This window comes from Grammomys surdaster, unplaced genomic scaffold (assembly GCF_004785775.1).
Source record: "Grammomys surdaster isolate TR1022 unplaced genomic scaffold, NIH_TR_1.0 125846, whole genome shotgun sequence".
Taxonomy (NCBI): Eukaryota; Metazoa; Chordata; class Mammalia; order Rodentia; family Muridae; genus Grammomys; species Grammomys surdaster.
Genome location: NW_021620672.1, coordinates 1,620,007 through 1,627,326, shown reverse-complemented (window position 1 = coordinate 1,627,326; position 7,320 = coordinate 1,620,007).

The following is a 7,320-nucleotide window of genomic DNA, read 5'->3' as shown; positions in this document are numbered from 1 at the left end:
TCGCAGCAATAGAAACCCAAACTAAGACACCCCTTGTGGCCTTGGTAAATTGTAGGTTCTCTTGTGTCTGACCCATGTCCTTCCATCTTGATGGTTCTAACATCTCTGGCAATCTCTTTAATGTCGCCCTTTCCTAGAGTTCATTACTCACCCTCTCCTTCTTCACCAGCAATCGAACTCAGTCTAATGCCTGTTAGCTGAACACTTCACCACTGAGCCACAGTCTCAGCACCCAGATTTTTGCTACTTAAAAATTTAAGGTTGCTGGGTAGTGGTGGTATATGCATTTAATCCTAGCTTTCGAGAGACAGAGGCTACCCTGGCCTACAGAGTGAGTTAGGGGACATCCAGGACTACATAGAGAAACTCTGTTCCCTCCCTCAAAAGCATTTATTCATTTACTGTGTTCTGTTCACAGAACAGTGGCATATGGACATGAGAAGCTGACCTGTGGACGTCAGTTTTATCCTTCGACCATGTGGGCTCTAGTGATCTAGCTCAGGCTGGGCAGCAAGCAACTTTACCCACGAAGCCATTTCCCCTGCCCCAGAGTCTGCTTCATGGTCACTTTTCACACACATTTCATGAGCTTTTTTCCTCCCCTACAATGGTAACTTCCAAGTCTTTCTGAACCCGACGGTCTCGCTGTACAGGCAGAGCGTCTTCTTTAGGGACTTTAAATCCTTGGAGCTAATCTCTTCCCAGCCCAATCCTGGGCCCTGGGCCTCTTCTTCTCATTTCCCTCACAGCCCACCTAGTCTTTGCATCGGAACTTAGAATCTCACAGCACTCTTGGTCCTGCAATGCCTAAGTTGGCTGCTTGGCCCTGGATTCTCCAAATCACTCCTGGAACCCACACTCCTTCCTTCTCCTGCACACCGAGTCCAGGTGACATCTTCCTAAGACTCAGTATGGAGATGGTTTCCTTTGAGTCTCAGATGCTGGGCACAGAATAGGACCTTGGTAACTGTGTTGATTCATTATTTTCAGTTTTTTAGTGCTAGAACCTGAGGCCTTGTGTGTGCTAAGCACTTAAAATACCACTGAGTCAAACATACTCCAGGCCCACTCTTGGTTTTTATCAGAACTAAAACCTAAAGCTGAATGTTGACTTTGGTAAAACGGCAGGATGGTGAGAAAATGTCCTTGGTGACAAATTCAGTCAATCTGGCTCCTTTTTCGTCTACCAAATTCCACTCTTCTTCCATGAAGATATTCAGCAAGAGAGGTGGCAACTTCGTCCTCTGTGTCCCGGTAGATTTCTATTGCATGATGCTATTTGCCTGCTTTATAGAAATAGGGGGAAAATGCCCAATATTACCATAATTTGTTCTCAGCACTAGCATTTCCCCGTGTGGATTTTCCATTAATCTGTCAAATACTTATAATCTAGCAAGTGCTTATTTATTCACATAGTTGCAATCATAATAAAAATTCTACTTAAGTTATTTTATTTTACATTATTATTTATGGCTAAAATCCTAATAAAGTTGTTATACAAAAGAACCATCTAAATGAACGCAAATGGGTTTTCGCTCCTTGTAGACTATAACCCATAAGCTTCCTTTCTTGGCTGCTTTTATGGGGTCTGTGGCTCTTTCGAAGCCTTAGAGGCTAAAGACTTTCCAAGTACTCTTGGGAAGAACACCTTCAGCTTGTCCAGCTGTGTCATGAAGTAGTCCCCAGGTCTGGGGTCACACCTAACATTGTGCTACATGGCATCATGGCCATTTGCTGGTCTTTGCTGCTGGCTCAAGTAAAGATGGCAAGACTCTGATTCCAACACCTCTGGGTGTCTCTTGAATAATGGGCTCCTTTTCTCCTATGAAGTGCCTTGGTGAGGAGGGCTTGGGAGGTGTCTTGTTGAGAAGGGCCAGGAGCTCAGCAATAGGACAGGTATTAATTAGCTGCACACAGTTGGAGTGGGAGAGTGGGTTCAGGGTGTGGCTTACTGAAGGTGTGTGTAACTTTCTGGCTTTCTGTCTCCCTGATGACTGCTGTGGTGCAGGTCCTGCATGCCTGTATCTTTGGGTGTGCTTGCAGGAGCATGAGTATGTCTGAGTATGAGATCATGTGCCTTTGTATGTGTTTTTTCCTACGTGTGTGTACTTGAGCATATGTGTATTTTTAGTTGTGTGTGTTTGAATGTTTCCAGTCTAGAGTATGTTTGAATATGTCTATGTGTATGTCTGGGTTCGTGTGTGTGTGTGTGTGTGTGCGTGTTTGGGTATATATTTGATTCTAAAAGTGTGTTTCTGGGCTAAGATATGCCCCTAGGTATGTCTGTGTATATGGATACATGTATATGATTGTGTGTCTCTGTGTGTGCAGCACCTCTGAGTATGTATGTGATTCTGGCTGTGGGCCTGTGAAGGTTAAAGGATAGCTGCAATGCATAGCACAACTATTCTGGATGCTGGATGGAACAAATCGGGCAAATTATCTTAATGATTAGAACAAGTGACCCAGTGGAGACCCTATGGAATCCAGTTGATAGTGTGTGCCCTCCTATTGTGGATTCAGGGGCCTCTCTGGATCTATGCTGGGATGGGGTGGCCTCTAGACTCTGGACTCCACACTCTGGTTTCCTGAGTGGGCCTACTTCTGTGTAATACAAGGCCCCTTCTCTGATGTATTCCACACATGTCTGTGTACTGACAACAAGCCTAGCCTGAAGTCACACACAGCCTCTTTGTCTAAGCATGGCACCCAGAAGCCTTTTCTTAGGTGGTTATATAGTCATGGTGGTATAGAAATTGGGGTACCAGCCAGTTGTCTCTGAAAAAAAAAAAGAAAAAAAAGAAAAAGAAATGATCCCCTGCCTAGGTTCTAGAGACCTATAGTGTTTGGCTCAAAGACGTCTGTCTTAGTGTTTCCATTGCTGAGAAGAGACACCACAATCAAGGCAACTCTTATAAGGGACAACATTTAATTGGGGCTGGCTTACAGATTCATAGGTTCAGTCCATTGTTATCATGGCAGGAAGCACACTAGCATCCAGGAAGACACAGTGCTGGAAAGGGGGCTACAACTTGATTGGAAGGCAAGCCAGCAGGAGACTGGCTTTGGAAGACAAACAAGAGAAGGGTCTCTCCCACACTGGGAGGAGCCTGAGCAAAGGAGCCTCAAAGCCCACCCCCACAGTGACACACTTCCTCCAACAAGGCCACACCTACTAATAGTGTCACTCCCTGGGCCAAGCATATTCAAACCACCACAGTGTTTGAGTATGCTTTGTGTCAGGGTGATGAGAAGTGGGGTCCCTGTGATTCCTGGGAGCCAAGACCATCTGGGGTTAGTCAACTTAGAGCCACAATCTTAGGTAGGAATTGAGAATCTTGTGAGTAAGGTCATGGTGAGAAATTCTCAGACTAAAGAGAGGGACCTGTCCTCAAGCTCCCTCAATGACTTGTGATGATCAGCACATCGAGTTTTTTTTTTTTTACTTGATGTTTATTCACTTTACATCCTGCTCACTGTTCCCCTCCTGGTTGCCCCCTCCAACAATCCTTCCCTCATCTCCCCTTCCCTTCTCCTCTGAGTGGGTGGGACCCTCTTGGGTATCACCCTAGCCCTGGCACTTTAAGTCTCTGCAAGGCTAGGGTTTCCTCTCCCATTGAGGCCAGACAAGGGAGCCGAGCTAGAAGAACATATCCCATGTACAGGCAACAACTTTAGGGATAGCCCCCACTCCAGATATTCGGAACCTACATGAAGACCAAGCTGCACATCTGCTACATATGTGCAGGGAGGCCTAGGTCCAGCCCATGTATGTGCTTTGGTCGGTGGTTCAGACTATGAGAGCCCCAAGGGTCCAAGTTAATTGACTCTGTTGGTCTTCCTATGGAGTTCCTATTCCCTGAGGGGCTGTAATCTTCCTCCTATTCTTTCATAAGGGTCCCCAGGCTCCATCTGCTGTTTGGCTGTAGGTGTATGCCTCTGTCTGAGTCAGTTGGTGTGTGGGGCCTCCCAGAGGACAGCCATGTTAGACTCCTGTCTGCAAGCATAACGGAGTATCATTAATAGTGTCAGGGATTAGACCCATGAGATAGGTCTTAAGTTGGGCTGGTTATTGGTTGGCCATTCCCTCAGTTTCTACTCCATCCCCAATCCCTGCATTTCTTGTAGACAGAAATTTGGGTTGGAAGTTTTATGGGTGAGTTGGTGTCCCTATCACTCCACCAGGGTTCCTGCCTGGCCACAAGAGGCAGCCTCCTCAGGCTTTATATACCCAATGCTGTAACAGCTAAGAAGACCCCCCCATCAATTCTTGGGCTCCTCCCTTATCTCTGGTCTCTGTCTCTTCCTAGAGATGCCCGTACCTCATCCCTTGCCCATTGGTTGCAGATTTCCATTCATTCTCATGGCCATCCAGCCATCCTTCCTGCCCCTCCTCATACATGACCCTGAACCCCCCTCACTCCCCTCCTGATCCCCTCTCCCACACAGCTCCCTCCCTCCATCTTTCTTCCACTAGCATTCCATTCCCCTTCCAAGTGAGACTCAAACATCTTTGCCTGTACCTTCCTTCCTTTCCAGCCTCCTTGGGTCTGTGGAGTGTAGCATAGGCATCCTGTATTTTATGGCTTATATCCACTTATAAGTGAATTCATACCATATATGTCCTTTTGGGACTGGGTCACCTCACTCAGGATGATATTCTCAAGATCCAACCATTTGCTTGCAAAATTCATGATGTCTTTGTTTTTCATAGCTGAATAACATTCCATTGTGTAGATGTGCCACATTTTCCTTAACCATTTTTTCAGTTGAGGGACATCTAGGTTGTTTCCAGTTTCTGGGTATTATGAATAAAGCTGCTATGGACACAGTTGAACAAATATCTTTGTGGGATGGTGGAGCATCTTTTGGGATATGCCCAGGAGTGGTGTAGCTGGGTCTTGAGGTAAAACTAGTCTCAGTTTTCGAAAAACCACCAAATTGATTTCCAAAGTGGTTGTACAAGTTTGCACTCCCACCAGCAATGGAGGAATGTTCCAGGGGAAGTGTCTTAGTTGGGGTTTCATTGCTGTGAAAAGACATCATGACCAAGGCAACTCTTATGAAGGACAACATTTAATTGGGACTGGCTTACAGTTTTAGAGGTCGAGTTCATTATCATCATGGCGGGAAGCATGGCAGCATGCAGGCACATGGGGCTGGAGGAGCTGAGAGTTCTATATCTGGATCCAAAGGCAGCCAGGAAGAAGACTGAGGCAGGCAGAACCTGAGCACTACAAGCCTCAAAGCCTGCCCCCACAGTGATTGTCTTAGCTAGGGTTTTGCTGCTGTGAACAGAAACCATGACCAAGGCAAGTCTTATAAGGACAGTATTCAATTGGGGCTGGCTTACAAGTTCAGAGGTTCAGTCCATTATCATCAAGGTAGGAATGTGGCAGCATCCAGGCAGGCGTGGTACAGGAGGAGCTGAGAGTTCTACATCTTCATCTGAAGGCTGCTAGCAGAATACTCACTTCCAGACAGCTAGAATGAAGGTCTTAAGCTCACACCAATAGTGATACACCTAGTCCAACAAGGCCACACCTCCTAATAGTGCCACTCCCTGGGCCAAGCATATTCAAGCCATGACAATGATACATTTCCTCCAACAAGGCCACACCTACTCCAAAAAGGCCACACCTCCCAATAGTGTCATCTTCCATGGGCTAAGCATAGTCAAGCCACCACAGGAAGGTACTGCAAGGACAGGGACTGAGGCCCAGAGTGAGTCACATCATGGCTTCTCATGGTTACCTGGGGATGAGGAGCCCAAGAAAGGAGACAAAAGAGAGTTTTTCGATTCTCTTTGTCCTGAAGGTAAAGTGACTAGGGTCAGACCCTCAACACCTAGGGGTGGACTCATTGTGAACTGGGGGTTTCCTAATGCTTCCATGACTTCATCAGGCTACACAAAAGCTGCCCACTATATGTACTGTCCTGTGCCCAGTAGACTTTTGACTCCTACAGCTTCCATCTTGGGCCCCTGGGCCTGTTGGCAGGAAGCCCTGGGGAGGGAGCAGGAGGAGGCAAGTGGTCAGGAGAAAGTGGAACAGCCTAACTCAGGGACAAGAGGCCAGAGAAGGGCCAGAGAGAGGTGGGAGGTCAAAAAAAGAGTACAGGGTTGAGAGGAGGCAGGAAGGAGGGCATCAAAGAGCCTATGGGCTCCAACAAGGGAAGGGACTGGCTGGTGGGAGTTAGGAACTTAACTGAATGAGGTAGGCAGTCAAGAAGAGGGGACATATAAGCAGTGACGGAGTGGTCAGCGTGCAAGCGGGGACCTGAGGCTCTGGAGTCTGAATCTGCTGTAGGCTCGTTTCTTTGAGGACTCCATAAGGAGGTGGTGGATGGGAGTGGAGACACAGAGACGTACCTGTAGCGCATAGCTGTGACCACTGTACAAGTGTGGAAACTGAGGCCCTAGGGAAGCAGGAAGTCCTTGGGCTAGTGTTTGGGTGTGGGATTGTTGCAAGAGGCCAGGAAGTGATGGGCCCAGGGATGGGGAGAGGCAGGCCTAGTGCAGAGGGAGCAGGCAGCTGACTGAGCACAGGACATTCGACCTCCCCCACCCCCAGGACTCAGCATGTGGTGGGGGTGGTGCAGTGGAGTCTATCCTCATACCTCACCCCCTCTCTAGTTCAGCGCTCTGGGGGTGTTCAGTCAAGAGGCTTCTGAGCATCCATCTTATAAATATTCATGACCAGGCGCTTTTCATTTAGAAGTGTAGATTCAATTATTTTAATGAACACTGAAAACTTTCTCTTCCATAATAGCTTTTCTCTTCATATAATGGTGTGTGCCTTATGTAACAAAATTAGGTGTTCCTTTGTAGATGTCTCTTGAAATGTAAGAATTACATAACCCAGAAGTCAAGACTTCCGGTCACCCTAAGTCCTAGAGCACGGAGAACATACTTCCTGGGAAGCCTTTGTACTCTGATGACATTCCACACAGTTCCTCTGTTCTCTGGCTTGTGCTGAGAACAGCATCTGCTTCCTGATGGAGCAGGTGTCCCAGGGAGGTGGATGGAAGGGTTTCTTTAAACAGCTGGTGCCCTGGCCAGAGCTAGCTTGATACAGACATGGGCTAGACTGTAGGACAAAGGGCCAGAGCCTCACCTGGGAAACCAGGTTTGCCTGGTGAAGCCAGAAGGCAAAAGTGTCTGTGGATGGTCTGTTAGATGTCTATGGACAGTCTGTTAGATGTCTATGGACGGTCTGTTAGATGCCTATGGACGGTCTGTTAGATGCCTGTGGACGGTCTTGTTAGATGCCTGTGGACGGTCTGTTAGATGCCTATGGACGGTCTGTTAGATGCCTATGG